This window comes from Salvelinus sp. IW2-2015, linkage group LG19 (assembly GCF_002910315.2).
Source record: "Salvelinus sp. IW2-2015 linkage group LG19, ASM291031v2, whole genome shotgun sequence".
Taxonomy (NCBI): Eukaryota; Metazoa; Chordata; class Actinopteri; order Salmoniformes; family Salmonidae; genus Salvelinus; species Salvelinus sp. IW2-2015.
The window spans coordinates 2653474-2674536 of record NC_036859.1 but is presented as its reverse complement, the minus strand read 5'-3'; the positions used below and the strand labels follow the sequence as shown (position 1 = coordinate 2674536).

Below are 21063 nucleotides of genomic sequence, written 5' to 3'. Positions count from 1 at the left end.
GAATCAGTAAATAAGCACACTCTCCTCCTCCGATCCAGACAGTTGGGACTAAACTAACAGAGCAGGTGTAAGCCACAACAGTTCAGAGTGTTCTTATCTATTAGCTCTCATGGTGTTGACATCATCTCATCTCAGAATGGGACAGATCGACACTAATTTCCAAGCCGCCATATGCTGCCTAGGGCCAACCCTGACAGGGAACACACACTAGTCAACATATGCCTCAAGGTTGCCACTTCACTTTACCCTAGCGTAGCCATGGATACCTGGCAGCTCAGGGAAAACTGGACGAGTAAATAAATTCATGGGCAGTTAGGTGCAGTTTTGAGAATCAGATGGGACACGTTCCCAAACTGTGTCTATGTTAGTGTTTTTACAATTGTGTGTTTGTTCAATGAGTGGACAGTCATTTACGGCAGACACACAGTAGTACCGAATGTTCATGCAACACAGTAACCTCAATAACAGTCAAGCAATCAACATGAAAATACTTTATTACATTTTCAAGTGATAAGCAGCTAGATCTTTTTCAAAGTCCATCCTGTTTCAGATATCACAGGTTCCCGCACAATCTTTACCTTCATCTCTTTCTCCTCCTCCTGTACCAACTTTTTATATATTCCTCTTCATCACCATCATCATCATCATCATCATCATCATCACTGTTAGTTCCCATGTCCCTCTCCTGCTCATCATCCTCTTCCTGCCACCCTATTGCCATCAGTTTCTGGAACACCTCAAACTTCTCCTGCGTTGCCATGGCGATGTTGGTGAGGTAGGTTTCTTCGGCGATGGCGAGAATGTCGTTAAGTTTGGGGTTGATGATGAGCGTCTGGCCGTTCTTGACGGGGGTCTGGTACCGCCCCTAGTGCTCCAGGAAGCAGTGTCTATAGCGTACCGCCGCCATGGTTACCCAGAACAGCTTGGAKTTCACCATCTCCGTCTGCTTGACCCKCATGCGGAAGMAGGCGTACTGCRGAGAGGGATGGGGAAAACAGGTGTAAGAAGAGAAAGAAAACTAATGTCAAATATTTGACATAAAGGACAAACATACTCAAAAACATATAGGCTTAATTTTCAGCAAAATGTTTTTGTAGTCTTGCAGCTAAAGCATGAACCAATCAATTTATTATATCTTTACTGCGTTGAGAATACAGTCTCCTTTCAATAGCCTTGTCTTTTTTATCTTACTCTTCTACTCCATCATWATAATTCCCAGTGAGTCTGACCTGAAAAAGCCTTGTAGCCAAAATTTGCTTTCAATCCCATTCAAATATTTTACCTTAATCCCAACTCCCAGTGAGTGTGACCTCTGACCTGGAACTTGTACTCTAGCTCTCCCAGGTCATCCTGCACCATGGCTGGAGAGTCTCTGAAGAGGTCAGTGACCTGCTGGACAGTGAAGGTGCACTTCTCTCTGAGAAACCTGGCCACTGTGATTACCCTCCTCGGAGGAAGGGTCAGGATCTGGGGGTAGTGGCCCCACCACCCGCTGCAGATTGCCTGGAGAGAGAGAGACACACAGGGGAGATTGTGTTCGAGAGCATCCATGGAAAATGGGTGGAAGATGTTATGCACATACACATCCAATAGCTTTGTGAATAAATACAATAAATAACACTTAGACCACTATGATCCAGCTCTAGGCCTATCTCAAACTGTGATGTGGTAACAACACCCTCAACCTGTATAACCTGAGACAATACAATGCAAAGAGAGGTTCATCCTCTCAACTTCAAGCAGCCCTAGTCTCCTCAGGTTGTCCATACGTTGCTGCAGTTGAGTGCCCTTCACATAGAACAACTCTGGACACTTCTCCAACACACTAGACGAGAATAGAGCCATGAGAGCCATGAGAATAGAAAAGGCATGTTCACTCTGCCCTCCTCGACGCCTGGTTGCTGCCTCTAAGAGTTGATCTGCCTGGTTGTCTGTGAAGCCCATGTCGAGGAGAGCTTGCAGGGATAGCTCCCTGCCCGGACGCAGTTGGTGCTGTGACAGGTCAGTATGCTGATGCTGGGTGCTAGTCTGGTTGTTGGTAGAAATGTCTGCATGTTGTGAAAACTGGTTGTCACACATTGTGTCTCCCAAGGATGGTTCTTAGACTCAGGACAGGGCAGGTTGAATATATATGTTTTTTATAACTAAACCAAGATAGACTACAGCCTGTCGTTTCAAATGGGAACAAACGAGCCATAGTGGGCAGAACAAGCAAGTAGGTGGGCAGAGCCAAGCACAGTTCTAGCGACATTTGCATAGTTCCGTTGGGGAACGCCTACGCTGTGAAGTGCACGTGTGCAATAACTCAATTCGCCTTTGCACTCCTTCTAAACAACACCATTTTTTGAAACTCTGGCAAAGGGTAAAGAATACAAAACTTGTCCACTCTGCTCGTAACAGATTTGAGTTTTGAGAGCAGTAAACTGTATTGAGATGAAATGTTTCATTGATGYGTAAATTAACAGAATGTCAGCCAAAATCCATCTCATTCCATATTCTCKCACTGSAGGCCACTGGGCTTCCTCTCACGACRATATTMYSTAGTGAGTGGGAATGCCAACCGGATGCTTKACATTTATACATCTGATGAAATATCGGTCTCATTATTCTATCTATGCCCTTACCYTTTTAAATATAAACTTAAATTGGGTGATAGAGTTGGGAAGTCCCAAGAATCCTGTTTGGACTACTCCCTAGCATATTGGAACCCTGTTCCAGTCGTATATTTGTGATTTTGTTGAAAATAGTAGAATATAAACACTTCAATAATAATCTACGCATTCACCTGCAAGTAGGGGATCAGAATATATACAGTACCAGTCAAAAGTTTGGACACACCTAGTCATTCAAGGGTTTAACTTAATTTGTGGAATTCCTTATCTTCTTAATGCATTTGAGCCAATCAGTTGTGTTGTGACCAGGTAGGGGTGGTATACAGAAAGATAGCCCTATTTGGTAAAATACCAAGTCCATATTATGGCAAGAACCGCTCAAATAAGCAAAGATAAATGACAGTCCACCATTACTTTAAGACATGAAGGTCAGTCAATGCGGAACATTTGAAGAACTTTCAAAGTTTCTTCAAGTGCAGTCGCAGAAACCATCAAGTGCTATGATAAAACTGGCTCTCATGAGAACCGCCATAGGAAAGGAAGACCCAGAGTTACCTCTGCTGCAGAGGATAAGTTCATTTGAGTTACCAGTCTCAGAAATTGCAGCCCAAATAAATGCTTCACAGAGTTCAAGTAGCATACACATCTCTACATCAAATGTTCAGAGGAGACTGCGTGAATCAGGGCTTCCTTTTGGAATTTCTGCAAAGAAACCACTACTTAAGGACACAAATAATAATAATAGACTTGCTTGGGCCAAGAAACACAAGCAATGGACATTAGACAGGTGGAAATCTGTCCTTTGGTCTTATGAGTCCAAATTTGAGATTTTTGGTTCCAACCACTGTGCCATGGGGTCATATTGCACTTCCTAAGTCTTCCACTAGATGTCAACAGTCTTTAGAACCTTGTTTGAGGCTTCTACTGTGAAGTGGGGGCGAATGAGAGCTGAATCAACCAGAGGTCTGCCAGAGTGACCTGCGTTCCATTGCAATTCTAAAGACAAAAGGAATTCTCCGGTTGGAACATTATTGAAGATTTATGTTAAAAACATCCTAAAGATGGATTCTATACATCGTTTGACATGTTTCTACGAACTGTAATATAACTTTTTAAACTTTTTGTCTGAACTTTTGCCTGGACTTGCCCACGCCTTGTGAGTTTGGATTTGTTTACCAAACGCGCTAGCAAAAGGAGATATTTGGACATAAATGATGGACTTTATCGAACAAAACAAACATTTATTGTGGAATTGGGATTACTGGGAGTGCATTCTGATGAAGATCATCAAAGGTAAGTGAATATTTATAATGCTATTTCTGACTTTTACTGACTCCACAACATGGCGAGTATCTGCATGGCTTGTTTTTGTGTCTGAGCGCCGTACTCAGATTATTGCATGGTTTGCTTTTTCCGTAAAGCTTTTTTGAAATCTGACACAGCGGTTGCATTAAGGAGAAGTATATCTATAGTTCTGTGCATAATACTTGTATCTTTTATCAAAGTTTATTATGAGTATTTCTGTAAATTGATCGGGTTCTCTGAAAATTTGACGGATGTTTTTGAGGCACAACATTACTGACCATAAAGCGCCAATGTAAACTGAGATTTTTGATATAAATATGAACTTTATCGAACAAAACATACATGTATTGTGTAACATGAAGTCCTATGAGTGCCATCTGATGAAGATCATCAAAGGTTAGTGATACATTTTATCTCTATTTCTGCTTTTTGTGACTCCTCTCTTTGGCTGGAAAATGGCTGTGTGTGTTTTTGTGACTAGGCTCTGACCTAACATAATCATATGGTGTACTTTCGCTGTAAAGTCTTTGAAATCGGACACAATGGGTAGATTAACAAGAAGTTAAGGTTTAATTTGGTGTATTGCACTTGTGAATGTATGAAAGTTACATATTTCTAAAAAATATTTTTCTGCTAGCGGAACCCCTAGCCATAAGAAGCTATTTTGCTGATAATGGGCCTCTGTACGCCTATGTAGATATTCCATWAAAAATCTGCCGTTTCCAGCTACAATAGTAATTTACAACATTAACAATGTCTACACTGTATTTCTGATCAATTTAATGGACKAAAAAATTGCTTTTCTTTAAAAAACAGGGACATTTCTAAGTGACCCCAAACTTTTGAWAGGTAGTGTATATATGATAATAATAATAAATTACTGTTGTATCAATATGTTTTGACCATTACAGTTTACAATCCAGGGATAKTCCAAGTAGTTTAGTCACCTCAACTTGCTCAATTTCCACATTATCTATAACAAGATTTAGTTGAGGTTTAGGGTTTAATGAATGATTTGTCCCAAATACAATGCTTTTCGTTTCAGAAATATTTAGGACTATTTTATTCCTTGCCACCCACTCTGAAACTAACTGCAGCTCTTTGTTAAGTGTTGCAGTCATTTCAGTCGCTTTAGTAGCTGACGTGTATCGTGTAGAGTCATCCGKATACATAGCACGTCATTAGTGAAGATTGAAAAAAGTAAGGGGCCTATACTACTGCCCTGGGGAATTCCTGATTCTACCTGGATTATGTTGGAGAGGCTTCCATTAAAGAACAACCTCTGTGTTCTGTTAGACAGGTAACTCTTTATCCACAATATAGCGGYGTGTAAAGACATAACACATACYTTTTTCCAGCAGCAGACTATGATTGATAATGTCAAAAGCCGCACTGAAGTCTAACGAAACAGCCCCCGCAATCTTTTTATCATCAATTTCTCTCAGCCAATCATCAGTCATTTGTTGGCCAGGTGGAACGGTAGRGTCCCACCTGGCCAACATCCGGTGAAATTGCAGACCGCGAAATTCAAACTACAGAATTATAAATATAAAATTTTCACAAAATCACAAGTGTAATACATCAAAATAAAGCTTAACTTCTTATTAATCCAGCCGCTGTGTCAGATTTCAAAAAGTTTCCCTCCTTCAAAATGCATACAAAATGAATCCCAAACGTTACTAATAAACTTTTCCAAACAAGTCAAACAACGTTTATAATCAAACCTTAGGTACCCTAATACATAAATAAACGCTCAAATTTAAGACGGAGAATCGTTATTGTCTTTACCGGAGAAAAATACCAAAGAACGCGTTCTCATTCACGCGCTTGGAAACACTACAGACAAAATGGTAGCCACCTAGAAAAACTACAATTTCTGGCTCATTTTTCCAAAAACCAGCCTGAAACTCTTTCTAAAGACTGTTGACATCTAGTGGAAGCCCTAGGAACTGCAATCTGGGAGGACTTCACCTTATAATAAAAGTGACAGCCATTGAATATAGTGGTAGGCTGAATTTTGTCTTTTTGGGATGGTTTGTCCTCAGGTTTTCGCTTGCCATATCAGTTATGTTATACTCACAGACATTATTTTAACAGGTTTAGAAACTTTAGAGTGTTCACTATCCAAATCTAACAAGTATATGCATATCCTAGCTTCTGGGCCTGAGTWACAGGCAGTTTACTTTGGGCACGCTTTTCACCCGGACGTGAAAATACTGCCCCCTACCCAAGAGATGTTAGGTGCTGTGCTTGTTGAATGTCCTTACCTATAAGTGTGCTGAAAGTCTGTTGTCAATTTCTTTACTGTAAAATAGCAWTGTATCTGGTAAAACACAATTRTTCCCAAAAGTATACTAAGAGTTGGTAACAGAKTGATTGGTTGGCTATTTCAAATCAAATTTTATTGGTCACAWACACATATTAAGCAGATGTTATTGCGGGTGTAGCGAAAAGCTTATTGAGTTAAAAGTACATTATTTTCTTTAGGAATGTAGTCAAGTAAAAGTTGTAAAGAATACAAATGCCAATGAGCCAGTAAAGGGTGCTTTACTATTCTTAGGTAGCAGAATGACTTTTGCTTCCCTCCAGSCCTGGGGGCGCGCACTTTTTTAGTCGGCTTAAATTGAAAATATGCAAATAGGAATGACAATATCGTCCGCTATTATCCTCAGTAATTTTCTATCCAAGTTGTCAGAGCCCGGTGGCTTGTCATTGTTGATAGACAACAAATGTTTTCACCTCTTTCACAATCCCTTTACGGAATTTAAAATTACAACACTTGTCTTTCATAATTTGTTCAGATATACTTGAATGTGTAGTGTCAGCATTTGTTGCTGGCATGTCATGCCAAAGTTTGCTAATCTTGCCAATTAATAAATCATTCAAGTAGTTGGCAATATCAGTCGGTTTTGTGATTAATGAGCCATCATAGTGTAGTTTCTTKTTTTTCTTTTTATTCAGTTTAGTCACATGATTTCTCAATTTGCAATACGTTTGCCAATCGGTTGTGCAGCCATACTTATTTGCCATTCTTTTAGCCTCATCCCTCTCAACCAAACAATTTTTAAATGCCTCATCAATRCAKGGGGATTTAACAGTTTTTACAGTCATTTTCTTAATGGTTGCACGTTTATTAGTAACTGGAATAAGCAATTTCATAAATGTGTCAGTTTGCTCCTCATTACACACCATGGACAAACAAATAATCTTTCCATCAACAACATAGGAATCACTACAAAACTTATTTATTAACCTCTTATACACTTATACACTTATACACCTCTTAWACACTATATTAGGCCCAGCCTTTGGAATTTTCGTTTTCCTATGGCTACCTTATTGTGATCACTACATCCGATGGATCTGGATACTGCTTTCAAGCAAATTTCTGCAGCATTAGTAAAGATGTGATCAATACATGTTGATGATTTATTTCCTGTGCTGTTTGTAACTACCCTGGTAGGTTGACTGATAACCTAAACCAGGTTGGGAGGCACTGGTTACAGTTTGAAGCTTTTTCTTGAGTGGGCAGCTTGATGAGTGCCTGTCAATATTTAAATCTCCCAGAAAATATACCTCTCTGTTGATATCAAATACATTTTCAAGCATTTCACACATGTTATCCAGATACAAAACTCATCTGGCACTAACTTCGTTAACTTGATGGCTAGCAGCTTAGCGGCTCTGTCAAGCAGGCTTCAACCTGTCTGTTAAGCGGGATTACGAGACAAGATATAGCGGTCCTAGCTGGGGCGGCAGCATAGCCTAGTGGTTAGAGTGTTGACTAGTATCCAAAACGTTGCAAGATCAAATCCCCGAGCCAGCAAGGTACAAATCTGTAATTCTGCCACTGAACAAGGCAGTTAACCCACTGTTCCTAAGCTGTCATTGAAAATAAGAATTTGTTCTTAACTGAGTTACCTAGTTAAATAAAGGTAAAATAAATAAAAAAGCTAACCGCATCACGGAATCCACGCAAAAACAAGTTTGGTATTTATATTTAACGAATACTGGTTATGTTTTATTCAAAAATAACAAACCGAGTGTTTCCAGCATACAATGTTCAGCTGCGCACTCTGATTTCACACTACTTTTGGATTATAATTGGATTTTAAGGCTCGTATAAATGTCCTGCTTAATTTAATGTTTGTGTCATCATCGCAAATTAACGGCATTATACTTAATTAAAAAACCTTTCAACTTCAACCGGTAAAATGGCTCTTTGGCTAGCTTTTTCTACAGCCTATATCAATGAGCGGTAGCATTCTAGCTAACAACTGCTGCATCCAAAYTAGTTATTTTGCAAAGATCACAACCAAATATAATCTTAGCGACTGTTCAAGCAAGAAACAAAACATAATTGTAAGCATAAGAGAACACAAAAAAGTTAATTTATTTAGATGTAATAAAAACGTAAATCTAGGCTATGTTGAATGGGCGCAGATGGCGATGACTTTCTTATTGTCGCCAAGAATCATGCGCATCTGTGCCTGAAGTCAGTGTGTCATCTACTGGAAAAGGGTCTGACTCCCTACACTGGCTCTGGGGCCTGCGAGGGTGGGAACACACGAGACAGAACTTCATGTAGCTCATCAGATGTGAAATGTTTGAATTAATCCTCGAAATCATTCAGCTTCAGAAACAATCATTTAAATGTTCCTAAATGTCTCTAAATAATGCTAATTGAACCATTCTCAACAGCACATCAGAACGCYACATATGGTTGTTGTTGTTGAACGCGTTGAACGCCGAAACTTGAACTAAAGACCTCAGTTTCAAAGCTGACAGTGTTTTTTGGTACTTTCATTTTATTTTGGATCCTACGCCTCTTTTCGGCTAAATTGCTGTGCCCGCTCTGGTCTGGTGGAAGTTTGGCCACAGTGTCGGCTCTCCACAGCCAACTGGCCGGTGCTCGGCAGGGTTCCATCCCTGAGGGGGTCTTCCCCTTCCCTGGAGAACAGAGTTGTTCTCGACCCAACCAACCAGCCATGGAGGTACGTCACTCGCCGCCAAGTCGAAGAAAGCGTCCTCTGGCAACGGGGGTCTCCATGGAGATGTTGAACCCGGAACTGACATAGACCAGAAACAGCTTTGCCACCCTGGATCCAGAGGTTCCGGCGCCTTCTTCATTGGGGGCTTCTCATTCAAGATCGAATCCGGAGGTACCTGCATCTTTGTCCTCGGTTCTGTCTCCCTCTTCGGTGGCTTCTACCTCAGGTTCAGATCCTTGGAGCTCCCACCCTCATCAGACCGTGAGGCTGCCTGAGAGACCGACCCGTTCAACATCACCAGCTGTCATCATAGGCAGCTCTATGGAGAGAAACATCTCGGTTCCCAAGGCAATAACCCTGTGATGCCCAGGAGCACGAGTACAGGACATAACAAGATGCTTCCGACTGTTCTACCACAGATGCCAGGAGCTGACACTGTCGTAGTCCTTGTGGGGTCAAAAGACATCAGAAGGGCCAGCTCGGAACATTTGAAAATCGATTTTAAAGAACTGATTTTAGCATTAAAAAACTCAAAAAATGGCCAATCAATTCAGGTCCATTACCATTGTTAGGCCACGGGTGGAAAGATTCAGCAGACTGCTGACATTATACATCTGGCTAAAAGACTACTGTAGCTCTGCTGGAGTCATTTTTATAGATAACTTTGACACCTTCTAGAAACAGAAGATACTCTACAGAAATGACGGAGTCCATCCAAATCATCTTGGCTCCTGGACTCCTGAAATGTCCACACATTTCAAGGCTGCGTTGAAACAATGACTGGTCAATGATCCAAGACCAGCTCAGTTAATAATCCCTACCATTGTGACAATGAGTCATCATAATTCTGCATCAAATGTACATGATCCTAGGGGCAATGGCAAACACAATGTAAGTCATTTAATGTATGTACCCCTAATTGCACCGAATACTTCTGTTTATCCCACAGCTATTATCCTTGTTTATCCAACAGCTATTGTATGCAGTAATCATGAGCCTATGAACCAGAGTTACACTGTTAGCACTGAGGCGGTGTGCCCTAGTAGCAAGACCACTTTGTGCAGCTCACCCTGCACTATTAGCTCCAATGTAAATAACATGAGTAAGCCTACTTCTGATAAGCTTCCCAATAAAGCATTAAAAACAATCAAGTAACCAAGAAAAGTGCTAAAAATAGCCCATATTAACATATGAAGGCCCATGAAGAAACAAGGTCCATGAAGTCAATAACTTGCTTGTAACAGATGACATTCATATTCTGGCTATCTCTGAAACACACTTAGATAATACCTTTAATGATACAGTGGTAGTAATACATGGTTATAACATCTACCAAAAATACAGAATTGCCAACGGGGGCGGTGTTAAGGRCTATATTCAGAACCATATTCCTGTAAAGCTTAGAGACGATCTAATGTTAAATACAGTTGAATATGGTTACAGGTTCACCTGCCTCACCTAAAGCCCATTCTTGTGGGAAGCTGCTATAGACCACCAAGTGCTAACAGTCAGTATCTGGATAATATTTGTGAAATGCTTGATAATGTATGTGATTTCAACAGAGAAGTATATTTTCTGGGTGATTTAAATATTGACTGGCTATCATCAAGCTGCCTACTCAAGAAAAAACAACAAGCACATCACTTACACAAATGACTGATGATTAGCTGAGAGAAATTTTGACATTATCGATCAAAGTCTGCTGCTGGAAAAACGTATGTGTTATGGCTTTACACCCCCTGCTATAATGTGGATAAAGAGTTACTTGTCTAACAGAACACAGAGGGTGCTATTTAATGGAAGCCTCTCAAACATAATCCAGGTAGAATCAGGAATTCCCCAGAGTAGCTGTTTAGGCCCCTTGCTTTTTTCAATTTTTACTAACGATATGCCACTGACTTTGAGTAAAGCCAGAGTGTCTATGTATGTGGATGACTCAACATTATACACGTCAGCTACTACAGCGACTGAAATGACTGCAACACTTAACAAAGAGCTGCAGTTAGTTTCCGAGTGGGTGGCAAGGAATACGTTAGCCATAAATATTTCAAAAACTAAAAGCATTGTATTTGGGACAAAAGATTCACTAAACCCTAAACCTCAACTAAATCTTGTTATAAATAATGTGGAAATTGAGCAAGTTCCAAAAAGGACAAATTGCAATTGGCTCAGAACATGGCAGCACAGCTGGCCCTTGGATGTACACAGAGAGCTAATATTAATAATATGCTTGTCAATCTCTCCTGGCTCAATGTGGAGGAGAGATTGACTTCATCACTACTTGTATTTATGAGCGGTATTGACATGACGAATGCACCAAGCTCTCTGTCTAAACTACTGGCACACAGCTCGGACACCCATGCATACCCCACAAGACATGCCACAAGAGATCTCTTCACAGTCCCCAAGTCCAGAACAGACTATTGGAGGTGCACAGTACTACATAGAGCCATGACTACATGGAACTCTATTCCACATCAAGTAACTGATGCAAGCAGTTAAATTAGATTTAAAAAACAGATAAAAAAACACCTTATGGAACAGCGGGGACTGTGAAGCAACAAAAACATAGGCACAGACACATGCATACACACACACACACACACACACACACAATAATATACGTACTACACACACACATACACATGGATTTAGTACTGTAGATACGTGGTAGCGGTGGAGTTGGGGCCTGAGGGCACACAGTGTGTTATGAAATCTGTGAATGTATTGTAATGTTTTTAAAATMGTATAAACTGCCTGAATTTTGCTGGACGACAGGAAAAAAAACCTTGGCCTTGGCAGCAGCTAATGGGGATCCGTAATAAATACAAATACAACTTCTTCTATTTGTTTGAAATTCAGTGGTAAATGGGTTTTACGGTGGTAAATATAAAAATAAAAGGTTCCAATGAAATGAACACCCAAACCTCTCTGTCATGGTTTAAACCCTTTATTTCTAGTGGGAGGCGTCCACTCAATAGTTCAGAATTTCCGCTTCAGTTGAACTCCGTTGCGCATCCATTTTTCTCTGTACTTCCTCATTTCCGTTCGCCATGTGTCCTTGATAAAAATAGCTTATGCCTGTATGCGTTAGATTTATTACATTTACATTTACATTTAAGTCATTTAGCAGACGCTCTTATCCAGAGCGACTTACAAATTGGTGCATTCACCTTTATCTGTCGATTCATTGTTTGCTTCTGTCAGTCAGCTGTTTCGGAGTGCTCATTGCTTTGTTTTTCAGGTGTGGGCTGGGTACTGGTGTTCTCGGTGCCCAGAAGTAGTAGACCATTAATTTAGCTTGATTATTTTAGATCAATATTTGTTTTCTTTCCTGGATCAGCTGATGATGGTCGACAATATCACTAGACAACTAGCCCACAGCTGGACACCAACGCACATCCAATCCATCCAAGAAGCATACGTTAAAGACAGTAGGCCTATAGGCTAGTTGACTCTTTCGGTTAGAAGCATTTGACTTTGAAGTACATTATTTTTGGATTTGTGTGCCCATGAGAACTGTTTTCACGGCGAAACATAATGAAATGTTACACAAAGTGCATTTTCRTAAATCCATGTTTCGTACAGGGTTTAAGTTCAACGCTCTAATTCAATTGTTAAATGCTTAATAATGGCACATAGCGCTGTCATAAATGTCATTAATGTAAGGAAAGAAAGGTAGTGTTTTATGTCACATGATCTGTAGAGAATCCAAGCATTAATTCATGGATTATGGATGACTAATATACTGTGGTGTAAAACATGTTTTGATACAACTCATGTATTATATTGAATATAGGCTACCTATTCTCTGTGTGTTCATGTGTTTAAAATTGCTTTGGCTGAGAGGATAGGCTATCGGCCTAGTGGAGGGTAAACACAAATAAACGCAGTTTACCCCATTTTTTCTGAAGAAATGCATTGAAAGTACAGGGAGCATTACTTTTTTCACTGTGACCCGCAATCAGTTTCCCCACCTATTTTCTTAACACTACACACTTGCTACAGGTAGGCCTAGTAGAAGTTCATGGTAATWCACATTGTAGCCTAATCGATCTAGTAAATTGACCATGTGTGTTAGGGGGACCATCCTGTTTTTCCCGGGACAGTTTCCGCTCCATTACAGGTGTCCTGACTTTTCAGGCTACAAAAAGGTAAATTTGTCTGCAAGACGCATCAATTAACCTGGCTTAATCAATGGAAATCGCTGTATGTCATTTGGCACATTTGTGGTTGTTTTGTAACAGATTTCTGTAACAGGTTTCTGTTTCCATTCATCAAATGGAGCGAATATACATGCAGTTTGGATGCAGTTTGGAGTTTGCAGTTTGGATGCTGGAATTATTTTGGATTGGCCGAACATGTACAGGTAGCCTACTTTTTGAAATAAAAATATCAGATGAAATCAGATGAAAATATGCCTATTGTGTTCATGCCACATTAACAGGTAATACATTTTTACCATTTAATAATTGATGTATTTATTATTTGGCCCATAACATTTTTTTGTGAAGCGCATGCACTCAATACAGAAACCGACGAATGTCATGGTGTAATGATGGGGTATCTGCAGCACGAGATGCATTTTCCACAATAATTGGACAAAAGTCCACTCATCCTTTTTTTCCATCACCGGATGCAAGCTCCACATCAGTTTCCTCCATTTCTCCAACAATCCTCCAAAAATCTACATTGGCTCCGACTCCAATCTCAAGTTTCAAGTTATCATTATTAAAGTAGCTAAATATTTGTATATTTGATTGACAATGAATAAAAAAAGGAAAACAGTCTGTGAAACTGTGATGAAGCATTTATTAATGAGAATGAAATGAAAATGAAAATACTGTAACAAATATTTACAATTGTGCACTCAACACGATAATAAAATAAGCAGTTAACACTACTATTTCTTCGATTAACATGTCTGCTTTAATATATCAGATAACAGAAAAGCAAAGTGAATGCATCTGGACTGTTGGAGACCAGTTGCATCTAAAATCAGTCAAATTTATGTGCAACTAGTTTGAGGTGGCTTGAGGATTCAGTGTATTATATTTTGTAGTGAATCTAGTCTTCAGCTTATGACCTAAGGCTTTGGCAGCTATGCTACATTCTTATCTGCCTGATATATTCATGCTATACTGCACAGTTCCTCTACAAATAGATTATAGCAAATAAAGGCACCCGTACGTAATATATAGTCAGCCCATTTTTATTTTGCTTCATCTTTTAGGTTGTATTCACTTGAAGTAAATAAATAGCTTTTGAGATACAGCTATCCACGTTTTAATTTAAAAAAAAATTGTAGTAAAAGCAGACCTGGTGTTTAGCATTTCTTCTGTCAGTCTAGGGCCCGTATCCACAAAGCCTCTCGGAGTAGGAGTGCTGATCAGTTTAGCCTTTTAGAGAAAAATGAATAAGATTATATTGGATCAGGTTGGGGACCTGATCCGAGATCAGCAGTCCTACTCTGAAACGCTTTGTGGATTGAGGCCTAGGGTTTGTCAGTGTCCTACTATACAATGACGAGACCTGGGATGCATCCAATAGTCTAGTGGTTTCCACCCCTTGTCTCCTTCCCATAGAATAGGACAGTGCATATAAAAGGGAATAGGAGAGGAAGAGGAAGCCATGTAAGACTATTGAGATGCATCCCTGAAGTTCAGAATCTTCATTAATTCAGAGGTACTTCATGAGCTCCGTGAAGAGAAGAAAGTGACTATGGGTGAATGTCTGAGGCTGCTCTAATATTGAAACAATCCRATACAGATTAGTGTCTTTTTCTTATTTTCTTGATTAGCTATTGCAAAAAAAKKAKAAAAAAGCCAATGGAGATGAGAGAAAACAACAAACCTTGAACGTGGCTCTTGCTGTCGAGGAACACCTCCTCCCAGCTGTAGTCAGCCAGGCAGATGGGCTGGTGGATCCAGTTCTGCAGTAGGAGCTGCTCCAGGGTTATCCTCGGTCGGGGGTCAGGCTGCAGCAGCCCAGACAGCACAGCATGCCGGTCTGGAGGAGCACAGGCCAGAGGTTAAGACACAACAGGACTGTTTATTAGCAGGATTGTGGAGAGGAAAACTGAACATTCGACCCCCAGAAAAGTGGGTCTGTGGGTCAATTTTAAAGATAAAATGCAGATGTTAAAATGTGTGTTCCTGAATTCCTGATTTAACAGGAAAAATCACATCTCTCATAACCTGAACTGACTAAAAGAAACAAATATATCCTAAGGTGTTACAGTATGAGATTTCTGACTGATGTCCTACCTAAGGAGACGGGGAAAGGGGGCTTGAGTTTGGCCTGCAGAGTCTCTTCCACATCACAGAAGAGGTTCTCACTGAACAGCAATGTGTAGAGCAGCACCCCCAGAGACCACATCTCCGGCTCTGGACCATTGTAGCTAAACAACATGCAGGGAGGAACATACAGGGAACTCAGTAGTAAAGTATGTTTACAGTATGTTTACAGTAAGTAAACATACAATGAACAACCATAAACATCCTTTTCATCTCATTTATCGCATATCCTAGTTTAGTTTCATAAAATAATGTTGCAGTAACAACTTTGTCCGAACAGAGGTCAGTGTTGTGTATACGATCCCCCTCAGATCGTGTTGGCCCTATGAGAAATGGCTGTGTGTGTGTGTATATGTACAGTTGAAGTCGGAGGTTTACATAGACTTAGGTTGGAGTCATTAAAACTTGTTTTTAAACTTCTCCACAAATTTCTTGTTAACCAACTATAGTTTTGGCAAGTCGGTTAGGACATCTATTTTGTGCATGACACAAGTCATTTTTCCAACAATTGTTTACAGACAGATTATTTCAGTTATAATTCACTGTATCACAATTCCAGTGGGTCAGAAGTTTACATGCACTAAGTTGACTGTGCCTTTAAACAGCTTGGAAAATTCCAGAAAATTACATCAATGCTTTAGAAGCTTCTGATAGGCTAATTGACACCATTTGAGTCAAATGGAGGTCTACCTGTGGATGTATTTCAAGGCCTACCTTCAAACTCAGTGCCTCTTTGCTTGACATCATGGGAAAATCAAAAGAAATCAGCCAAGACCTCAGAAAAAAATTTGTAGACCTCCACAAGTCTGGTTCATCCTTGGGGGCAATTTCCAAATGCCTGAAGGTACCACGTTCATCTGTACAAACAATAGTATGCAAGTTTAAACACCATGGATTAATGTACTTTGGTGCGAAAAGTGCAAATCAATCCCAGAACAACAGCAAAGGACCTTGTGAAGATGCTGGAGGAAACAGGTACAAAAGTATCAATATCCACAGTAAAACGAGTGCTATATCGACATAACCTGAAAGGGCGCTCCGCAAGGAAGAAGCCACTGCTCCAAAACCGRCATAAAAAAGCCAGACTACGGTTTGCAACTGCACATGGGGACAAAGATCATACTTTTTGGAGAAATGTCCTCTGGTCTGATGAAATAAAAATAGAACTGTTTGGCCATAATGACCATTGTTATGTTTGGAGGAAAAAGGGGGAGGTTTGCAAGCCGAAGAACACCATCCCAACCGTGAAGCACGGGGGTGGAAGCATCATGTTGTGGGTGTGCTTTGCTGCAGGAGGGACTGGTGCACTTCACAAAATAGATGGCATCATGAGGGAGGAAAATTACGTGGATAAAGTTTGACTTAAGTTAAACAATTTAAAGGCAATGCTACCAAATACTAATTGAGTGTATGTAAACTTCTCACCCACTGTGAATGTGATGAAAGAAATAAAGCTGAAATAAATCATTCTCTCTACTATTATTCTGACATTTCACATTCTTAAAATAAAGTGGTGATCCTAACTGACCTAATCCTAATTTTTACTAGGATTAAATGTCAGGAATTGTGAAAGAAAGAGAGATAAAGAGATGACATTTCACACAATACCCATCATTAGCACTTTTATTTTTCTGCACATATTTCACAGTTTCCTTTCTACACTCAGGTGCCAAGAGATAAAGCACCCATTCTTCCTGAGATTGTCAACCAGAGAGAATGTRTCCCTCTCCTGTCCCGTACCTGTCTGAAGATGTAGCTGGCCAGTGGCTCGTCCACATGGGGCTATTTGTCTATGAACTCAAACAGGTCCAGGCCCTCTCCATGCTTTTCCATCACAATCTGGAAGTAACTCTCGTTCTCAAACACCTCCTAGAAACAGACAGATGTATAGAGATTAGATACAGAGGATGAACTGATAAACGAAGGGAAAAGAGACTTTTCGATCTGTGTTTTTAGTGTATAAGGTTTGTGTTATTTTGTGTCTGTAGATGTTGGTTACCACAGAACCAAATTTGAAATGAGGAGGAAAAAAACACACAAGGAGGATGAGAGAAAAGTTGTGATKCCCTCTAGTCCTTTAAAAGGCTGCCTCTTTACCTTGACAATTTTGTGGTGTTGTAGGCGGGTGAGTATGGCGATCTCCTGGCAGACACCTTCCTGATGAACTTCACCACCTGAGAAATTAGAGAAATTGATAATAAATGATTGTGGGACCTGGACTACTGTCCAGTCATGTGGTCAGGTACCACAAAGAGGAACTTAGGAAAATGACAATGGACCCAGACCATGAKAGCACGGTTGGCCCTTACACGGAGAGCTAACATTAATAATATGCATGTCAATCTCTCCTGGCTCAGTGTAGAGGAGACATTGACTTCATCACCACTTGTATTTGRAAGAAGGATTGAAAATKCTGAATGCACCCCGCTGTCTGTTTAAACTACTAGTACACAGCTCAGACACTAATGCATACCCCACAATAAATGGACTGTGAAGAGACCTCTGGTGGAAAGTCCAGAACAGACTATGGGAGGCACATAGTACTACATATCAAGTAACTCATGCAAGCAGTAAAATCATATTTAAAAAAACTGAGGAACAGCGGAGACACACACACACACAATAAAATGCGGGGGCCTGAGGGCACAAACTAAATATGTTGTAAAATGTAATGTAATTATTTTATATACATATGTACAGTAACAGTCAAAAGTTTGGACACACCTACTCATTCCCGTTTTTTTCTTTATTTTACTATTTTCTACATTGTAGAATAATAGTGAAGACATCAAAACTATGAAATAACACAAATGGAATAATGTAGTAACCAAAAAAAAGTGTTCAACAAATCAAAATATATGTTATATTTGAGATTCTTCAAATAGCAACCCTTTGCCTTGATGACAGCTTTGCACACTCTTGGCATTCTCTCAACCAGCTTTACCTGGAATTATTTTCCAACAGTRTTGAAGGACTTCCCACATATGCTGAGCACTTGCTTTGACTTATCTCCACGGTCCAACTCATCCCAAACCATCTCAATTGGGTTGAGGTCAGGTGAWTGTGGCGGCCATGTCACGGCCGTTGAAAGGAGAGGACCAAGGTGCAGCGTGGTGAGCGTACATTTTCTTTATTTTAATAAAAATGACGCCAAACAAAACAATAAACAATACCAAAACAAACCATGAAGCTTAAGGCTATGTGCCATCAAACAAAGTCAACTTCAAACAAAACAGGTGGAAAAAAGGGCTACCTAAGTATGGTTCTCAATCAGAGACAACGATAGCCAGCTGTCTCTGATTGAGAACCACACCCGGCCAAACACAAAGAAATAGAAAACATAGAAATAAAGAAACTAGAATGCCCACCCTAGTCACACCCTGGCCTAACCAAAATAGAGAATAAAAGCCTCTCTATGGCCAGGGCGTGACAGGCCAGGTCATCTGATGCAGCACTCCATCACTCTCCTTCTTGGTCAAATAGCCCTTACACAGCCTGGAGGTGTGTTTTGGGTCACTGTCCTGTTGAACAACAAATGATAGTACCACTAAGCAGAAACCAGATGGGATGGCGTATCGCTGCAGTTTGCTGTGGTAGCCATGCTAGTTAAGTGTGCCTTGAATTTTAAATGAATCACAGACAGTGTCACCAGAAAAGCACCATCACACCTTCCCCTCAATGCTTCACGGTGGGAACAACACATGTGGAGATCATCCGTTCACCTACTCTGRGTCTCAAAAAGGCACYGCGGTTGAAACCAAAAATCTGAAATTTGGACTCATCAGACCAAAGGACAGATGTCCACCGGTCTAATGTCCATTGCTCGTGTTTCTTGGCCCAAGCAAGTCTTTTCTTCTTATTGGTGTCCTTAAGTAGTGGTTTCTTTGCAGCAATTCGAACATGAAGGCCTGATTCATGCAGTCTCCTCTGAACAGTTGATGTTGATGTGTCTGRTACTTGAACTATGTGAAGCATTTATTTGGGCTGCATTTTCTGAGGCTGGTAACTCTAATGAACTTATCCTCTGCAGCAGAGGTAACMCTGGGTCTTCCTTTCCTYTGGCGGTCCTCATGAGAGCCAGTTTCATCATAGCGCTTGATGGATTTTGCTACTGCACTTAGAAGAAACTTTAGAAGTTTTTGAAATTTCCGCATTGACTGACCTTCATGTCTMAAAYTAATGATGGACMGTCAWTTKTCTTTGCTTATTTGAGCTGTTCTTGCCATAATATGGACTMGGTCTTTTACCAAATAGGGCTATCTTATGTATACTAACACAACGGATTGGCTCAAATGCATTAAGAAGGAAAGAAATTCCACAAATTAACTTTTAACAAGGCACACCTGTCAATTGAAATGCACTCCAGGTGACCTCATGAAGCAGGTTGAGAGAATGCCAAAAGTGTGCAAAGCTGTCATCAAGGCAAAGGGTGACTACTTTGAAGAATCTCAAATCTCAAATATATTTTGATTTGTTTTACACTTTACTACATGATTCCATATGTGTTATTTAATAGCTTTGATGTCTTCAATATTATTCTACAGTGTAGAAAATAGTAAAAATAAAGAAAAACCCTGAGATGAGTAGGTGTGTCTAAACTTTTGACTCGTACTGTATAGAAAACACTGTCTCCTCTGGACTGACATGATGTTACAGTACCCACAACATGTGTGAGTACTGTCCATCTTTAACTTTACTAGTAAAAGAGAAGCACATTGACAGTCTCACCTTCTGTCCGTCTGAGAGTCTGCAGGCCTGCCACACGAAGCCGAAGGCCTCTTTCCCCATGGAGTGGAGTGGCTGGTGTTCCTCTGAGAACTGGCCCTCGCATGCACGGGAGTGCTCCAGGTCCACCGTGGGGTGCAACGCCTCCCCGACCCCGCTGTGTCTGACCTCCATGGTCGCCTGAGTCAAAATACACAAATATATTATACATTTCAATAGTCTAAAGAGGAATACTCTTATTTTTTTGTGAGATTTTACGACAACATACAGATTTTACGACAACATACAGATGCACACAAACATACACAACATCACCCCTGCCCAGACCCACCTGCTCGCTCAACCTCGTCTCCAGCTACCGTATCACCCCCCGCCACATGGCCTCAAACTGCACAATTTTGTTTGTTTTTCTCCATCGCCCACGCACTTTCAACATTTAGATAATAAAGCACGCTATTCCTTTCCCTTATGTTAACGATGGAGGGTGGTTGATTTCCAGTTTAAGTATACGTTTTTTTTTCAAGATTGATGAGAAAAGTATTGTCCAACCCATTGGGTATCTCACTCATGCCTTGAAATATGCAGACAGATGGGTTAAAAGGAAATTTACATTGTAAAAGTTCTGACAGCTAACTTTCTAACTCCGCTTAGGTCTGTTATGGTGACCGTATTACCGCCAAACTGGCAGTCATGAGTCACGAAAGTGAATACTGGAACAATATTTCTAACATCAGAAAGTATTTTTGTTAAGATAGTAAAGTGAWTTTAGGAGCCATAAGAGATAATTGTTTACTATAAACTTTGCATAGTAAGTAGCCACACCCAGACTGAGGTCAGAGAGCGTGTCAGCCTGACAGAACCGTCCGTGTCGACCAGAGTGCATAAAAGGATTTGTAAAGAAATTAATATTTAAACAAGGAAAAACAGGGAGTTGCAGCCCACGTCTAAAGTGGTTTGAACTCTGAATCTCATAGACCAGAACATCGCAAGGCTGCAGCTGCATGTTGAAAGTGGTTTGAACCCTGAATACCAACAAGAGGTGGAGAAGATAACTCCCCTCTCAGACAATCACTGGTACGGCTGATTATCTGTCCTAACTGAAGTATCTAGAAAAACGAATTTAAGTGGGACCAT

The 21063-nt window shown here is 40.4% G+C and overlaps 1 pseudogene; it reads right to left on the bottom strand.

Annotated features, from left to right (window-relative positions):
• Positions 1 to 463: 463 nt before the first annotated feature.
• LOC111979535 (transcription termination factor 4, mitochondrial-like) lies at positions 464 to 15302 on the bottom strand (annotated as a pseudogene).
• Between the last annotated feature and the right edge of the window lie 5761 nt (positions 15303 to 21063).